This window comes from Eretmochelys imbricata, chromosome 5 (assembly GCF_965152235.1).
Source record: "Eretmochelys imbricata isolate rEreImb1 chromosome 5, rEreImb1.hap1, whole genome shotgun sequence".
NCBI classification, from domain to species: Eukaryota; Metazoa; Chordata; order Testudines; family Cheloniidae; genus Eretmochelys; species Eretmochelys imbricata.
Window position 1 is genome coordinate 56,943,614 of NC_135576.1, and position 18,422 is coordinate 56,962,035.

The 18,422-nt window shown below is 37.3% G+C and overlaps 1 protein-coding gene across 5 annotated transcripts in view; it reads right to left on the minus strand.

Annotated features, from left to right (window-relative positions):
* The window catches only part of MEF2C (myocyte enhancer factor 2C), a 137,275-nt gene extending 119,424 nt beyond the window's left edge, over positions 1-17,851 (minus strand). For all 5 annotated transcript variants that reach the window (XM_077817176.1, XM_077817177.1, XM_077817178.1 and 2 more), the window contains exon 1: positions 17,560-17,851. The gene's annotated coding sequence lies outside the window, so the exon portion shown is untranslated. The remainder of the gene's footprint in view (positions 1-17,559) is intronic.
* Positions 17,852-18,422: the final 571 nt, after the last annotated feature.

Consider the following 18,422-nt stretch of genomic DNA (forward strand, 5'->3'; position numbering starts at 1 on the left):
AATATTTTTAAAATCCCTCTAAAAATAGAGATCAAATTTCTTTAATTTATGTAAATATATATATATGCAAGCTACTTCAAATGCAGCCAAGTCACTAAGCTCATTAAGTAAGTCTTTGATTTTGGGAATTAATGGAGATTTTCACTGTTGAAGAATTAATTTTTTAGCTATCAAAAAAGCCCAGAGAAATCAACTCCGCTGAACAAAGGGCAATTCAAAGATTGAAGTTGGATCATTAAGAATGAGAATAATAGGATTCTGGGGAACATTAACTTTTAAAACAAATTTGATTCTTTAATAAACATCTATTGTGTCTATAAATTCTTTAATGTTAACTTTTTTTAACAGCTGGAGGCTGTGACCCTTCCTGTCCAATGTGGACTCCACCACAGTAATTGGTTCCTTTATAATTGCAAAGCTAGATGACATAGGCATTATGTTAGTGCTTCCTGTTCTGCGCTGGCTACCTAGTTGCAAGGTGTTCGTTAGTGACAGTCTATAAAGTTGTACCAGTATGGAACAACTTGTGCTTAAAGTTACACATGTGCTTAAGTACCCTGCTGAATCAGGGCCTCAGAGATTGCCGTCTCTCTTTATGACCTGTTGACATAACGATGCTCTGTTGTTGGAGTTGAACAGTGGAACCAATGGCAAGGCATTCTTAATGAAGTGCCTTCACTTTTAGAACCTACTTATGCTTCTCTTTCCTCTCACTCTTTAGCTGTCAACTCTTTGGAGTAGGGACTATATGTTACTATGTCTCCGTACAGTGCCGTGCACAATAAGGCCTTTATTTAAGTTGGGACTTCTAGCACTATCATAAAACAAATACAATAATAATAATAATAATAATTGAAAAAAAAAAGATTTTTCTGAGTCTGAATATGTCAAAGTTCAGGCTTCTAGGTATAACTGGTCAGTCTTTTATTGGGCCTATGGTCTATTTTAGGGGGAAGATATCATGTTTTTATACACAGCATCCTTTTAGACCCATATTTCATAAATTTTATGTTTATATTTTATTTAATGTAAGGAACCCAGGTTTTTAGGTTATGGATGACATTTCTAAATTGGTAAATAGAAAAAAAATGATAGTACAATGACCTGTGAATAAATATTTCCTTATCCAGGGAATACTGTGACATTTATTCAAGAATAGCCTATGGTAGCCAGCATAACTAAAATCTAAGAGGTTTCTTTAAATATTCTCTTTGTATAAAATGGTGATGAATTTCTTTACTAGTTATTATCAGATCCATAATCCACAAACTAAGAAGGATTTGCACAAGGTAAGTGTATAGTATCTAACATTTTCTAAAAAATCCGTCCTTTAAAACTGTGCCTGAGAATGTCATAACAAAGGAGTTGTGACCGTCTACCTGGTAAAGCACATATACTGTAAGTGATATATTTTTGACAGAAATATTAGAAACTATAAGAAAGAAGATGTGTCTAAAATTTATCCAGATATGTAGGTTTGGGTTCTCTTACATCAACTTTAACATACTTCTAAGGATTTTTCCCAATACTTCCATTTAAGAAGTAAGGAAATTAACATACAAAACAGTAAAATAAACTAACAAATGGGGCATATTTCTGGTCTACTGAACTTTCTGAGAAATCTGTATATGGGCCCGATTTTGATGCCTCATGTGGGTGTACAGGATGGAGAGGTGTTCAAGGAGTTGTGTTCCCCTCAGCCCCTCACCCCCGTTTGCCCTCTGAGGGCCTGTCAGGATTGCAGTTGCTGTATTCCAAGGAGTGCAGTGATGACCCCCTCTGTGCAGCCTTGAGAGTGCAGGTAAACCCAAAGGAGTGAGGATCATGGCCCCACTCCCTCTGTACCAACCCATGCAACAGCAGTGTGAGTATGTTGAACTCCATGAAGAGGTGAGGCGATGAGCATGTACACTTAGGGATCTCAGAGATTCAGTCTGCCTCCCTCATCTCCCACAGGGATAATGTGGCTCTGCATTGCTCCCAGCATTGGCTAGTATTCAACATGCATGATAAAGCCCTATGACAGTACAATAAGAATAAGGTACGTATATACTCTCAGTTACTCTTTAGAGAAAAGAATCCTGTATAAATGACTATGGCGGCATGTTCTGACACATTTTCTCCATAAACTGAACCCTGTTAGTGACAGCAAAACAGATTGTGTGCATCTGCTGGGAATCAGCCAGATGACAGTGGAAGAAACACACATGGATACCTTGGCACAACAACTAAAGAAGAAATAGAAAAAAAAATAGACTTGAAGAAACAGAAAGTTCTCAACTTTAATTAAAAGACTAGAGTTATTCGGGCAGAGATATACAATTGCAGACTGTATGCTTTACTTCATAAAATAATTTCCTAACAGAAACTGTATTCTAAATATTGTCATGTCTGTTCTCTATTGTATGTACATGATTTCTTTTACCCTAGCTCTGAAAAGCTCAAAATACCCCTTAAAGGTAGGGAAGTACTAGTATCACAATTTTGCAGATGGGGAACTAATGGACAAAAGCAAAGTGACTTGCCAAAGTGACAAAGAAATTCTGTGGGGGAGCAGAGAATTAATCCCACTTCATCCAAGTCCCAGGCTAACACCCTAAACACCGCTCCATCCCTCCTCTGCTTTGGTATGCAGTCAAAAACTTTCTTGTATTATTAAACTGACATTAAGCAAATACCCTGCTATCAATCTAACAATAGTAAAATAGTGAAGGTTTAGATTGACAGTTTGAATGGACATATCTTTACATTCAAAACTGGTAAGCTGATTTTGTTACAACCTCATTATCTCTGACATTCTAGAGCTGAGGGTGTGTATCCAAACCTGCAAAGATTCCAGCATTACTGTCAGGATTGCTCTGGAGGGCTCATTGGTTTGCAACCCTAACTGTGAAGGTTAAGTGTTTAACAATGCAACCTTAATGTTCTCTTCATGTAGTTTTTTAATGGAATATTTTATGTATTTGTCTACCAAGGAATGGCAAGGAATCCACCTAGACAGCAATTTTAATAGTGTCCAGTTTTGTAGGTCATTTGCCACTGGGATACTTGTTGCCCTACTGCACAATATGATATAATATTTCCTCCAAGGATCAAATTCTGCACTGGAGTGGATGCAGCCAGGGCTTGCACCAATGTTTATGACAGCGTGTACACATATAAAGGTATTATCTGGCCTCCAATGATGTTTAAATAGCAATCCCAGAGAATGGCCCATCATGGCAACAGGGTTGTTGTACTCCATGTTCAGGAGTGGATTTTGGAATCTTGCTGGGTCTTCTAAAATGAAAGTCTCTCATTCTGGGTGCAAAAAACAAAGTTAATTCATGCAACTGTCATTCTCTGAAGTATGATACAAAGATGAGGTCACAGATAGACAAGATATACATGGAAATTAATATGTCATTAAAAAAAAAGGAAAACAGTACCCCTAATGAGAGAACATGGAAACTCTTCTGAATCTCACACTAACATCCAGTCTTGCTTAATTCTGCAGGCACAAAAAGGAGCAACTTCCAGCTGACTAAAGATTGTACAGTATGTACTGGCCTCGACAGCGAAAATCTTCTCTTTAGAGCATCTGGAAACCTGATGAGGACTAAAGGGGACCCAATTTCAGCCTCCACTGCTGTGGTGTGTGCATACCACATGCCTAACATCTTTATTTGTTAGAAAAAGTAAAGGAGGACTTGTGGCACCTTAGAGACTTTATTTGTATTTCAGAATCACAACAACACAATTTTACCTCATTTAGCAAAATGGAATTATGAAATATCACAGTAAATCTTGGTTTGATGTTTATAAAATGTATGTGTATCATCACATAGGACCATTAACATTCAGCTGAGATGAACATATACATACTCCTACTGCCTCAGCTAGCAAGATGCTCTACTATAGCTCACACTGACTGGGCACCATAAGGATCCATCCCACCTCAAGGGCTATGAATGACGCACACACAGCAAGTGCAGTGACAGGATAGGGACTCTGCTAACTGTCTAAAAGTCTATTTGGAATGTCTGACCACTGATTGGTAGTCACAACAGATACCAACACATGCTCCCACAGTGTTTCATACCAGAAGCAGGATCTGGCAGAGGAAGCAAGGGTCATCCTATTCTGAAATGTTGCATTCCAGTGGTACCGCTGTTTCTACCAAATTTGGAGATAGAGTCAGGGTGGAGGTGGGGAAAGCAGGAGGATGTTAATTAACAGAATTAAATGACGATTCTGTATACAAAAGAATTTCTTAGCAGGATATGATGGGACAGATCATCAGCTGGAGCTCAAGTCAATGGAGCTATACCAATTTACATTCAATTGCATTCTATATACTCTTTCAAATACAGATATCAATATCTGTGCATGCTGGTCCTCTCCATATTTATGAAATGGGACAGAATTTCTCAACTGTAGAAAAAAGTGAAAAATCTCACCACGGCAACACGATATTCCTACCTTATAATCTGTTTCAATTTTTAAACAGTTCTTAGATAAATACTGGTTAAGAATGAATATCTGCACAATTTTTTAACCAGATTTGTTATTCTTCTTCATTTATTCAAGCATAATAATTCAGGAAGTCAGGTTTGGATTTACACCTATGTATGCAGCACAGTAATGTTAACTGTCTCAGAAACTGGCTGAGGAAGCATGCTTGCTAGGCCACAATATCTTTCCTAACGGACCACCCAGGTCTCCATTGAAGAGGATTGAAATCAGGCATGTAATGACTAGTTTTGAGTTATTTGTTCTCACATTTTGTTCATCAGAAGGGTTATTTAACATTCTTACTCAAGGAAGTTTTCTTTAAGCAATTTTTTCCTCACCTGAAGAGGCACTTCCTGTCTCAAAGAATATATAATCTATCTATTAGTCATTTATAGCACACTCGTTGTCATAGTATCTAGTCACCTATGTGAATTTGTCATTCCTATATTGAGTTCTGCTAGCTATGGCATGACACTTCTCAAGTCAAGAAAAAGAATTAGAATGAGACAACAGTACTTCTGTAGAGCCTGATCCCACAAGGTGTTGGGCACCATCAACTCCCATTGACTACTGGTAAAATAAGCAGTTGCATATACATGGGAGGGTCCCTAAGTGAAGTCTCAAAACCAAAACCAAAGGCATTTTCTTTCTTGTCCATTGCACTTGACAGACAAATGTAACAAGAAACATACTTTTCAGATAATATAAGTAGAAGGGAAATTGTGTTTGGGAAATTAAATTTTTAGACTATGTTGAATCTAGCAGCTCTACATGTTAGATAAGATAAGAACATATATGGCCATCATCACCATAGCATCTGAACTTCGCACCACCATTAATGGATTAGCCTCCCCACATTCCATCTGAGGTACAGAATTTTTATACCCATTTTACAGATGTGGAATTGAGACACAGAGCAAATTAGGAGAATTGGCCAAAGTGGGTCTGTAGCTGAACTGAAATTAAACGTTGGTCTTTTGAGTTCTAGTCCAACAGCCTATCAACTAGACCATCTTTCTTAACCTACAGGCAGTAGGTCTTCTAAATAATACCTTTTATTACCTCAAAAGAAAACAATTATATATGCACCTTTTTAGGAATGATCGTTATTGAATTAATATGTAAAAGAAAGTTTAGAAGAAGTCTGTATTATAAAGTAGTATTGTCCCCCAAAGTATGAAGTGTCAGAAATTCTGATTAGGAATGATAGTTTCAGGACCTGTTCTCAACTGCTATTGAAATAAATGAGAATGGGTTGCATGTGACTCTCGGAGACTCTCTCTTCTAGATAAAAAAGGAGTACTTGTGGCACCTTAGAGACTAACGAATTTATTTGAGCATGAGCTTTCGTGAGCTACAGCTCACTTCATCAGATGCATACCGTGGAAACTGCAGCAGACTCTATATATACACAGAGAATATGAAACAATACCTCCTCCCACCCCACTGTCCTGCTGGTAATAGCTTATCTAAAAGCCATTTCCAGCACAAATCCAGGTTTTCTCACCCTCCACCCCCCCACACAAATTCACTCTCCTGCTGGTGATAGCCCATCCAAAGTGACAACTCTTTACACAATGTGCATGATAATGAAGTTAGGCCATTTCCTGCACAAGTCCAGGTTCTCTCACTCCCTCACCCCCCTCCAAAAACCCACCCCCATACACACACAAACTCACTCTCCTGCTGGTAATAGCTCATCCAAACTGGCCACTCTCCAAGTTTAAATCCAAGTTAAACCAGAACATCGGGGGGGGGGGTAGGAAAAAACAAGAGGAAATAGGCTACCTTGCATAATGACTTAGCCACTCCCAGTCTCTATTTAAGCCTAAATTAATAGTATCCAATTTGCAAATGAATTCCAATTCAGCAGTTTCTCGCTGGAGTCTGGATTTGAAGTTTTTTTGTTTTAAGATAGCGACCTTCATGTCTGTGATTGCGTGACCAGAGAGATTGAAGTGTTCTCCGACTGGTTTATGAATGTTATAATTCTTGACATCTGATTTGTGTCCATTTATTCTTTTACGTAGAGACTGTCCAGTTTGACCAATGTACATGGCAGAGGGGCATTGCTGGCACATGATGGCATAAATCACATTGGTGGATGTGCAGGTGAACGAGCCTCTGATAGTGTGGCCTAATAACATCAGCCACACTATCAGAGGCTCGTTCACCTGCACATCCACCAATGTGATTTATGCCATCATGTGCCAGCAATGCCCCTCTGCCATGTACATTGGTCAAACTGGACAGTCTCTACGTAAAAGAATAAATGGACACAAATCAGATGTCAAGAATTATAACATTCATAAACCAGTCGGAGAACACTTCAATCTCTCTGGTCACGCAATCACAGACATGAAGGTCGCTATCTTAAAACAAAAAAACTTCAAATCCAGACTCCAGCGAGAAACTGCTGAATTGGAATTCATTTGCAAATTGGATACTATTAATTTAGGCTTAAATAGAGACTGGGAGTGGCTAAGTCATTATGCAAGGTAGCCTATTTCCTCTTGTTTTTTCCTACCCCCCCCCCGATGTTCTGGTTTAACTTGGATTTAAACTTGGAGAGTGGCCAGTTTGGATGAGCTATTACCAGCAGGAGAGTGAGTTTGTGTGTGTATGGGGGTGGGTTTTTGGAGGGGGGTGAGGGAGTGAGAGAACCTGGACTTGTGCAGGAAATGGCCTAACTTCATTATCATGCACATTGTGTAAAGAGTTGTCACTTTGGATGGGCTATCACCAGCAGGAGAGTGAATTTGTGTGGGGGGGTGGAGGGTGAGAAAACCTGGATTTGTGCTGGAAATGGCTTTTAGATAAGCTATTACCAGCAGGACAGTGGGGTGGGAGGAGGTATTGTTTCATATTCTCTGTGTATATATAGAGTCTGCTGCAGTTTCCACGGTATGCATCTGATGAAGTGAGCTGTAGCTCACGAAAGCTCATGCTCAAATAAATTCGTTAGTCTCTAAGGTGCCACAAGTACTCCTTTTCTTTCTGCGAATACAGACTAACACGGCTGTTACTCTGAAACATCTCTTCTAGATATCGATGATTTTGCCAAATAAAAGAAACAAGTATTAAATATGCATTGTGTTTCAGAATTCAAATTAATATATGTTGGTTCACATTTTCAGTGGAAGAGCCAGTTTCTAATCTGAGATATCTAGCTTGAATTGATGCACAGCTCAAAATATCTGCGACTCTGGGTATATGCACAATATCGGCTACTCATTTAACTGTTTCATACACCGAAGACTAAGGTTTGGACCTATATATGAAAATAGAATGCCACATTTCCTTGCTTTGTAAATGTGTCAGTAGGGAGATCTTCACAAACTTGTACTTACCTAGGAGCATGGTTGAGTTTAAAGTGTCCTGTTTGAAATATTTACATTTCATTTTCAAGTGATACCAATCAAATATGGAAGTGCCATTTTTTAGGATAACATTTAAATTACAGGCCAATCTTCTGATCCAGCAAAGGAAAGGTGGTGATCAAAGGCCCATATGGCTTACTGTCACCAGGAAAGGAGAAGGAAAACATTCTCTCCCCCAATGCCCACACAATTACGTTTCCTCAGCAATCTGGAATGGCATTATTTCAGGTCCTATCTGTGATAGTCATAGATTTGAATGGTCTCACTATTGACCTAACCTTAGTCCTCAGCGAACAGTGTGTGTTAAAAAATGTGGTAGAACAGAGTGCTAATGCTTTACAGAATGGAATAAAGTAACTTGTAGCAATAGTCAGAATCATAAAATCACCACTTGTCTCAAATATGGTGGCTAGGATCTGTCAAGAAGAGGCCAGAATAATGAAAAGTGCTGCTCTTCTGAAACAGACCACAGAATATTTCCTTTGTGTCACACCTAACTGCCGTATTATGTATCACTTTACATTGTTATTAAGTAATGCAGAATGATGCTAAGTAAGGAATGCACTTTGAGTGTCCAGTGAGATGGTATCAGTGATGTTCTTTCCCATAGGTACAGAAGCAGAGCATAAAATCACAGGCATTAAAAACGCCATGCTAAATTAATAAATTAACTTCTACCTCTATCTCTCTTCTCTATCTTAGGGATATCTATCACACCCGCTGCCACACCCGTATCCTTCCGCTAAATATATATTTTTTTTAAAAAGTAAACTTCCAGAAAGATATCAGTGAGTACGCTAGAGTGGAAAATGAACGGTGCTACTGATCACCAAAGTGTGTAATATCTGCGCTCAGTGCTGAAAGAACTGTTGGAAGTAGAAAATGACATCTAGATGGTATATCCAGTACTATATCTGGATGTGCAGATGGGACAAAGCTCTCATTTTGCTGCACCAAAACTCTAGTATTCAAAAGCACAAAAATACACCGCAATATTCACCAAAGACACAAAGGATGTTATCAGAAATTAAAAAGGTTTATACTTCTGATTCTATACTGCACCTCATTATTGCTAAAATCAGGATAAAAAACTCAGGCCCAGATCCTCAGCTGCATTGTTATCTCAGCGGGGCTATGCAGATTTTCACCACCTGAGGATCTAGCCCTACAGTTTCAATATACATAGCAGCTCTGTTGAAATTAGGGAGCCAGCCAATCATACTTTGTTTTGAAAAATCCCTGAATCCTACTTTCTAATTAATGCATTTTCTTTAAAAATATATTTTTAAATTAGTTCCAATAGCTAGTACTGCAGCTGCAGTGCATTTAATAATACTACCCGTGATCCAACAGCCCCAGGTTATAGAAAGTTTAAAATGTTTACTCTTAAGTAATTTAATAATATACTGGTTCACTCTATTTAGTTTTAAATGAATCTACCACTCTGTAGTACCTCATTAACAGTAAGAGTTATATTTCTGATCTCTGGCATTTATGCATGTATATTTTGGATGAGGCTATATATCTTGTAAGCAGTTGTAAGGCTGTATTCTCTGGCCCAGTATTCCAACATATCAAGTGTGTTGTACAGAAGGTTGGGTACATGTGCAATTTAACACTTGTTTCATGTGTTGTGGAGGGGCAATAAACCTATTTTTTAGTCAAACCCATGTGCATAACTTATATCAATTCTTCATCTGCATCTTATACATAAGAACAAGATAAAAGAAGAAAATTAGACCACTCTCTCAGAACAGTCTGTAGGTAATGCAGGATCTCATAAAAAACTGCTTCAAAGATCAGTTCCTCATATCAATGAAAACACTTTTAAATTATTGTGGTTAAAGATACTGTTGAAACTGTTGCCCTATTTATTCTACATGATTATTGACTGTTCATAGTAGGCCAAATCCTGTGGACATCAATGGAAATTTTGTTCTGTGGGATAAGGCTTTATATAAGGACTAAAGGCTGTGACCCACTATCAGACAAGCCAAACCCGCGAAAAAAATGCAGAAATTGGGTTTGTTTTTGGCTTAATTGGCTTGTGAGTTGCTTGTTGGCTAGTTTTTGGCTTGTAGCTTGTTGCTTCTTTTTTTTTATTGTCTCCTTGCAAGCACGGGAAAGGGGCAAGCACAGGCAAGGGGGGGAGAGAGTCAGGGGTGCACAGCAGGCCCACTACAGTCCCAGACTGCATGCTGGGGGGATCTAATCACATAGAGTGTTGGGGTCCTTAGGGATTGGCTTGTTTTGGCCTTGTTCTGAAATGGTGTTAGCTTGATTTTTGGCTTATTGTGAAAGTCAGGGTGCTTATTTACCGTGTGAAAGTTGGCAACTGTGCTCACTATGGTGCATTTGAACACTGTCCCACACATTGATCCAGATCGTGTCACACCCTTAAGATCTTCATGGGAATCCACCCCACTACACATATTTCACCCTTACGTGGATGCGACATGCAAGAGATGGGGATGGAGCTGTGGCAGGCCTGTGAAGGTGTGAACCAGACACATTGTCCCCCTCCACCCTTTCAGAACATACCCAAGCTTTATTCATTTTTTTACAGACTCCCCAGTAAAAAGTGCCCTTCTGTGGCTTTTTATGCTAGAGACAATCTGGACCATTTTAATTTTTGTGCTGATCTTTGAAATGTTTTAATGTTATTTAGGTTAGACTAATGCACTATTATTTTACTTATAGACAATAGCTATTCATTTGTTATTAAGAATAATATAATTTATTACAAATTAAAATCAATAAAGCTTCCTTAGTATTTGCATTTTTCTGTCATTATAAAGTAATGTTTCCCATGGACAACACGCTGCATTAAGTTTACTTTGTAGATGTGTTTTCCAAGCAATTTGCACAATCCTCCACCATGTCCTTTATACAGATTTTGTTAACTGGTATTGGTTGACTGTTTAAAAGCAAATACTGCAAATACTATGTATTGGTTCCACAAATGACATATATCCTTCCTATATTTATGGAAACAACACAAATAGTGTTACCTCTAATCTGATTTGCCTAACTGTACATCTCTGGATCATGGCATTAGAGATACATGATAAACATGGCTGGGTTCCAGGAACAGCATATATTTTAATAATCATGCCTATAGTTAACTTTGCCTTCTAAATCATACAATCAAAGAAATTAGAATCAGAAAAGACATGTTACGGTAGAGCTCCAGTTTCACTCAAGCAACTCGAGATGCACGAGGAAACGAGGAACACAGGGGATTGGGGGACTTTATGTTACCAAGACAACACCACCCCTGATTCTGGGGGCTGCCTCAGTGCTGCCTCAACCTGAGCTGGTCAGGATCTCTGAATCTCTTCCTTCTCTAGCCCCAACCCTGCCATGCCCCCATAGCCAACATGCTGAGCCCTAGCACAGCTTTAAGCCCCCTGTATGACACTGCAATGGCACAAAGTGCCAATGATCTAGCCCATTGGGTCATCTAGTCTACCCCACTGCCATTACAGGACTGTTCCCTACAGCAGAGTCTCAAAAATTCTCAGGTACTATAAATAACTCAGATGATAGGGCTTCTACCATTTCCCCGAGGACATTATTCCACAACCTAAATATGTGTCACTGTAAGGAAATGTTTACTGACACTCAGTTTAGCTTAATTTCAGCCTAATACTCCTAGACATACCCTCCCCACACTTGAGCTGCCCTAAAAAATTCCTCTCCGTGCTCCTCTCCACTTCAATCTTTCAAATTTACTTTCTCTTTTCAAGGGAAGAAGCAGTGCAACTACAGTAGTTCTTGTGGGAGACTTACATCCCTTCTTTGCAATTGCAAATTTGCAATTTGAAGGATGAACCCTCTTTCATACTTTAAAGTGTTTCCAAGATTCAAACAAGTTTAAAGATCTGGGATACTGTCTGATTACAAGTGGCTTAAATAAATGGCAGATCCCAATACTGTTGAGCCCTAGTTTAAATTATTCATAAATGCGACAGGTATGTGAGTGAGGCAGAATGCAACCTAAAGAATCATAGAATCCTAGAATATCAGGGTTGGAAAGGACCACAGGAGGTCATCTAGTCCAACCCCCTGCTCAGAGCAGGACCAATCCCCAACTAAATCAAGACCAGATGCTGCACTTGATCTAAAGCCAAACTCCAATTTATTTCAGTGGGAGTTGCATACATGGATATGACCATAACTATTTAATATTTGAAAATATATATTTATATGTTAATATACACCTATATGTGTTATATATGCATTGTGAAAAAGACATTAACTTTTATGAGATTTTTTAATTGGTAAAGTTCAGATTTGTGAAAGTGTAAGGAGTCTCACTCTCTTTATATCTATTTGTAACTTACATGGTAAGCCAAATATTTATGAAATCCAATGTTTTTCCTCAAAGCGTTAGAACAACATGTTATATCTCTGAGGTCACAGTTATGCTATTCTCATACCTTACTGAAAATCTTGTGACATTCAAATTTGCAAAACTGCTACAAATCCTATTTTCTTCTTCATCCTTATAAAATTGCACCTGACCGTTCAAATGGAGTCCACTAAGTTATACTTCATCACAGTAGTTTGCTGGAGCCACAAAAACCTTGGTGCTATACAACTTTTTTGAACATCAGACCCCTCTCCCCTCCAAAAAAAATCCTCTACTGTCAGATGGTATTAATCTAATAAAATCATATTTTTGTTCAAGTATTGGTGAGTCATGTTGTAGCCATATCAAACTTGTGGAAATCTAAAGCTGTATTTCAGTTTTCACCACTACGTACTCTATTCATCTATATATAAAAGACTTGATTTGCAAAGGTGCTGGTCACTTGCAGCTTTCATTGAAGTCAGAGTGCTGTGGATGCTCCAAACCTTTAAAAATTAGATTAATACTGTTCTCTTACTTATTCAGATATAAAATACACAGGAATAATTACAGAATGTGACAAAAAATAATTATTTTATGCTGCTTTAGGGTTTGAAGTAAGACGGCAAGTCTCGCAACATTCTTTCTCTTTTTTAATTTTATTTGGCTGTGAGGCACTCCACGATATTTCAAACTCTTCTGCAGCTATATTTTCAGGGCCTTAAAAATGGAAAAGCTAAACTATCAGCATCTTTTTTAAACCCCATTTGAGCCCTATAATACTTTCAAATGTTCATATAATATACATGCGAAGTAAAAGAGACAGAAAATGCTCTCTATCTGGGATACAAACTTTCCAAAATACACTTAAACAATGTTAAAGAAAAATTGTAAATGTGTGCATAGTATCGATTGAGATGAAACATCTCATTTACAGGAATTTCCTGTCTGATTTTAATATCACACAAAATTGAACACATAAATGTTAATTTTATGTATCACATCAGATGTAGGCAATGAAAAAGCAATGTTTACATTTATGGGTGACTCATTAGTGTTTTATTATGTGAAACACTAGGAGGCATCAGTTGGGTAAAAAAAGAAGTTCAGTTTCAAAAAAGGTAAGACATTACCAGAACTAGTCATCTATGAAAGTCTGATACTTCCAAATGTTGGTATAGTATATATGTCATAACTTTAACAGGAACACTTTATATTATATTGCCAAATTAGATTGTAGTGAAAGAAAAAAGGCCCACATTTGATTTGCTAATTATTTTTTAAAACATACTGTGATGTCTACAGATGTAACACAAAGTACAGCTGAATATTACATTTTAAAATATAATGGAATATACCTGGAACTAAGATAATTTACTTGATGCTTAGTGCCACACTTTTGCTAAATTGTAAAATGCAGATGCTATCTGCATATGTTCCTAGTAGGATAAGTGCTACGAATTTAGTATAGTCTCAGGCAGTTTCAAGAATGATCTAATTACGGTTGAAGGATGTATCACCTAACCATTTTTTTTTTTAAAAAAAAGCCTGCAAAACACTCACATACTCTAAACGTTAAGTCTATTTTCAACAAGTGTTGAACAAACTGATTTTTTGAAAGACATGCAACAATGCTCCATGTGGATCATTTTTTTATCACATCATATAAAACCAATCATTTCAAAATTGAATTTTCCCTGCTTTGAATTGTATTTAACAATGACTAAGCAACAGGGTTATAGTATCCTTATATAGTAATCAATTGAAATTGACGTGTGCCTTGCCATGCTGCAGCAATCAGCTTTTATCTCTGTCCGATCAAAATGACATGAGAACTGCCTAATCCTTCTTTTGTAAGGCACATAAGACTTTGTTGTCACTGTTGGTTTTGTGAATCGCCTCTATAAGCTGGTCTGATTTCCTAAAGATGACAGATCCCAGTGAACAGCCAAGCTCTACTGCACTGCAGTTAATGCGACCGGGAGATTAAGGTACAGTACTGAAGACACTAGCTTTTAATCACCTGTCCACACGTAACATATTGACCATCAGCTCTCAGAAATTAGCTTAAATCCTTTCAGAGAAGCCAGGCAATTACTATATTTATAAAATGAAAAAAAGAGTATTTAAAATATTTCAATTCTTCACGTACAAGTTAAATCGTGCATGCTGACCAGAGTTCTTCTGCACATGTTTTATTTTTGAAATAAGATGCAAAGATATATTGTTAACCCTTTCATAGACTAACCTGATATCGTTAATCTTAGTGCTAACGTTTTCTACCTCTTGAGTTACAAATAAACCTGGTTTTAATTTTAGAGGTTTGTCTCTAAATCACCAAATAGACTAAAATGTAGATGTAGAAAAATGTCTGTTTTTATTACACTGTGGGATTTAAGAAGCCTGAAGTGCATTACACAAATTATACTCCAAAATGTTGCATCAATGAATACAATAAAACTTTTATTTTATTATAGAGTATCTTATTTATGTTATTTCCACAATCAGTGTACTTAAAACAACACCAAACCATCTTTTTTGAATTTTTGGTAAATTAATGTGTAATTTAGAAGCTTGGTCCAACAGGTGAAAAGGTAGTTGAGAATCATAAAACATTCTTTTATGCATTCAAGATCAGGGAATGACTTTTTGCTCAACAAGATACAGAAATACTCTTACGGATGCACTGTACTACTTTACCTATCAGCTGAAAAATTAACCTGTTACAAAAAAGAGTAAAAGAAAGAAAAACTTTAAATGGCAAAAAAAAAAAAAAAAAAATTGAAACTTCTACGCAACTGTTAAGTTTCTACATAGTTATTTAACTATTCCTTCCTATTTCAGAGGTACACAAAGAAGTTAAAAACATTCACAATCAAACATTTTTAAAGATGAACTTCTGGAAAAAGTCTGGAAAGGTTCATTTCTGTTTGTCCACAAAGCACTAAATGTTTGAAACTCACAAGATAAAACTGTTTACCTGATCATCTCTCTCTCTTCCTCTCTCTTTTCTATGCGTAATTTACATACACACAAATAAAAGGACTTTATCAAGAAAAATGATATATGCACTAAAAAAAGTTTTTAGAAGAATCTTCAGACTACTATGAAATTGGAAGAAGCTTAAAAAGTTAAAAGTGCTTGTCTGATCACTGTAAGGTACTCCTAAATTGGCAATCCAGACACATCATTTGGAAAGATTTTAATCTCACGTATTGTTCCTCATTTATTGTAGCATCAACACTGAAAGGCATGTTTAAACTTAAATTGGCTTTTTCTTGGTCAAACAGGCTAAAGAGAAAAACTCCGAGAACATGGGATAGTAGGTTACGACTGTACTCTTTCATAAGGAAATGTAACATGGGACTCTACTCTTTCACATCTTATGACAACTACCAGACAGACATCTGATTTAGGATCTTCTCTCTGTGGGCCTGTTCCTGAAAACTGTTACTCACATGAATTGTCTATCTTTATACAGGTAGTCCTACCATCATCAGTGGGACTTATTTAAGGACTACTTGCATGAATGCAGGTTTGCATGATCAGGCCCTAGATTTGTCCTTCAGATACTGTCCATAAGATAAACAGTAAAAAATGTATGTCAGATTTTTAAAACCAAATGACGTGTATTGCAGGAGTACAGACACTCTGGATTTAGGGCCCAAACCTGAAGTTCTTACTTAGTCAAGTCTTTCAGTGTCTTCAATAAGAGTTAGTATTTGACCCAATATGAATGACGTATTTCACCCAAATACAGAGGAAAATATATATATTATGTCATAGTTCTATAATTATTTAAATAAAACAGTTAAAATAAGAAACACTGTGGGATTTCTGGTTGGTTGGTTGGTTTTTGTCTCAGCACAATGTTCTAAGCATCGTCTAACAATAATAATTTAGAAAATGACATATTTCCAAAGTGGCCAATTACATGAGTGTTTGAAACTGAAATCAGCCGGTAATACAGAGGTTCAAACTGGTTCACAGGTGGTTATATTTCCATGCCCTGCCAAGCCTCTAGGGATTAGAGTTATTATACTCCATATAAACATCTTTCCTCTGCAACCACAATACCCTGCAAAGTGCCAATAAAAAGAAAGCTAGTCACATTTTTTTGTCTAATATAATTGGTCTGCTGGCCACCTTTATACCCCTTTTAAAATAAATCTATGAAATTAGAATATAATTTAAGGCAATTGCCATTAAACTTATCATCAGATATGTAGTAGGAAAATGCATTTTGTGACTAGGCAATTCTCCACAGACCTCCAGTAAAATATTGGCAAAGTGCCTTTCTCTGCTTAATTCTTACATCTTAATATTAAGGTACATGTTAAGATATTTAATTTAAAAGACAGGTATTTCCTAATCATAACCACCACATACAACCAATGAGAATAAAAACTTTCTTTAAAAACATATAATCACAGGGCCCTGAAGTGACAGAAATTATTCAGATATAAAGTTTTGCCCTGTGCTATTTACCCTTTTCATGTACTTTTGGAGTAAAAGAATTAGTAATATAGTTTTATTCTTGTTCAGTTTTCCAAGATGACAGAACACCATACTAAATTATCTAGAAAATATAAGTATTCCAGTTCCATAATACACCAACAGTCTCTCTAAATTCCCCCTTTACACCAAACTTTATCTTAGACCTTAAGTAACTTTAATCAGAAGTAAAAAATAGCTAGTTTTGTAAAGGAGATCTAACCTTACTCACTCTTAATATAAAGATTAATTCAAGTATTATGCGAATACCAGAACTTGCATTCTAACAGAAATAAATACCAAATGCCATAATGCAAGCTGCCTCTGCATCTCAAACGTAAGTGTGAAAAAAGGAGATGCAAAAAGGTATGCACTTACAGGCATGCTTTATCTAAAACTGAATGCAAGAATTGAAAAGAGCAGTGGCATATGACGTTTAAGAGTGTTTTGCTCCCATGCCAGACTTTCTTCAGTGAACTGTTCGATAAATCCGTGGGCAAGTACTACAAGGTCATAGCATTTGATGAAATATTAAAACCAAACTGCACACACTTCACGATATCAAGCACACTAACAACGCGAACTAACTTCATGAAACTTTAAACACTCAAGAGACTGAAGGGGATGAGTAATTTGAATAGCTGGTGATTTAACTAAGTTGCTTGACTAAAAAGTTACTTTAAGGCAATCGATAGTGGAATCATATATTTAAAAGTATACAACTAACCTCAATCCCAGTACACATACATTCTTAAAAATGCAAGAGGATATGTATATGGGGCTCATATACAATCCCCACTCTATTTTATTTCCATTCTGAATTTCATATGTACTTACATTGCAAACATTTAGATGAGTAGACTAGTCCTTGAGATATTTTCCTTTCTTAGGAAAAAAAAATAAAAAAAACAACAAAAAAAAACCCTTTACTTCTTCCAGCCTTTTAAGTGTTCACCACCTGATTCAACATGCAGCCTCCTTGAACCACACACAAGCCTCAAAGTCAATCCAATAGCAGCCAGAAGATGTCTGGGGTGTGTGTGTGTGTGTGTGTGTATATCTCTGTGTGTGTGTGTGTGTGTGTGTGTGTGTGAGTGCACAGCGTGGAGGAGGAGAAAGTGGCTGTGCTGCTGGCTGGATTAAAAGTAACCGGACTCGTCCTGAAAGCGTCCAGGAAGGAAGTGACAGAAGGCGAATGGGAAAAAGAGAGCAGCTCACAGCCTTTGTAACATCGCGGAGGGGGGAAGGAAGAGGCAAGGAAGGGATTCAAAACTACACGCTTGATGAGGTGTCCTTTTCTGCGTTTCTCCCCCTTCCTCCCTTCTCTCTGTCTCTCTCTCGCTCTCTCTCCCACAATCCCAAACGAATGACTCTCTCCTCCCGAGCTGGAGAAATAATCAGTTTCACTCTTGCAAAAAGAGGGCGGGATCAGATCCCGAAAGCGTTTTAATAAAACAAACATAGAGCGGCAGCAGCTCCTTTCCTTGCCCCTCTAGTCTAAACTAGATTGATAAATTACTCCACTACACTACTTTAATTATGTATATGGTATGCAGAATAAATCACCGAACATCAGCACCTCAATCAAGCACTTTTTAAATGATAATTGCATCTTGGGTGAATCAATCTCTCCATTCCTGACATTTTGCTAATTTTAGTTTTGCGGTGGGGGTAATGGCATATGCCACAGGCAAACCTAA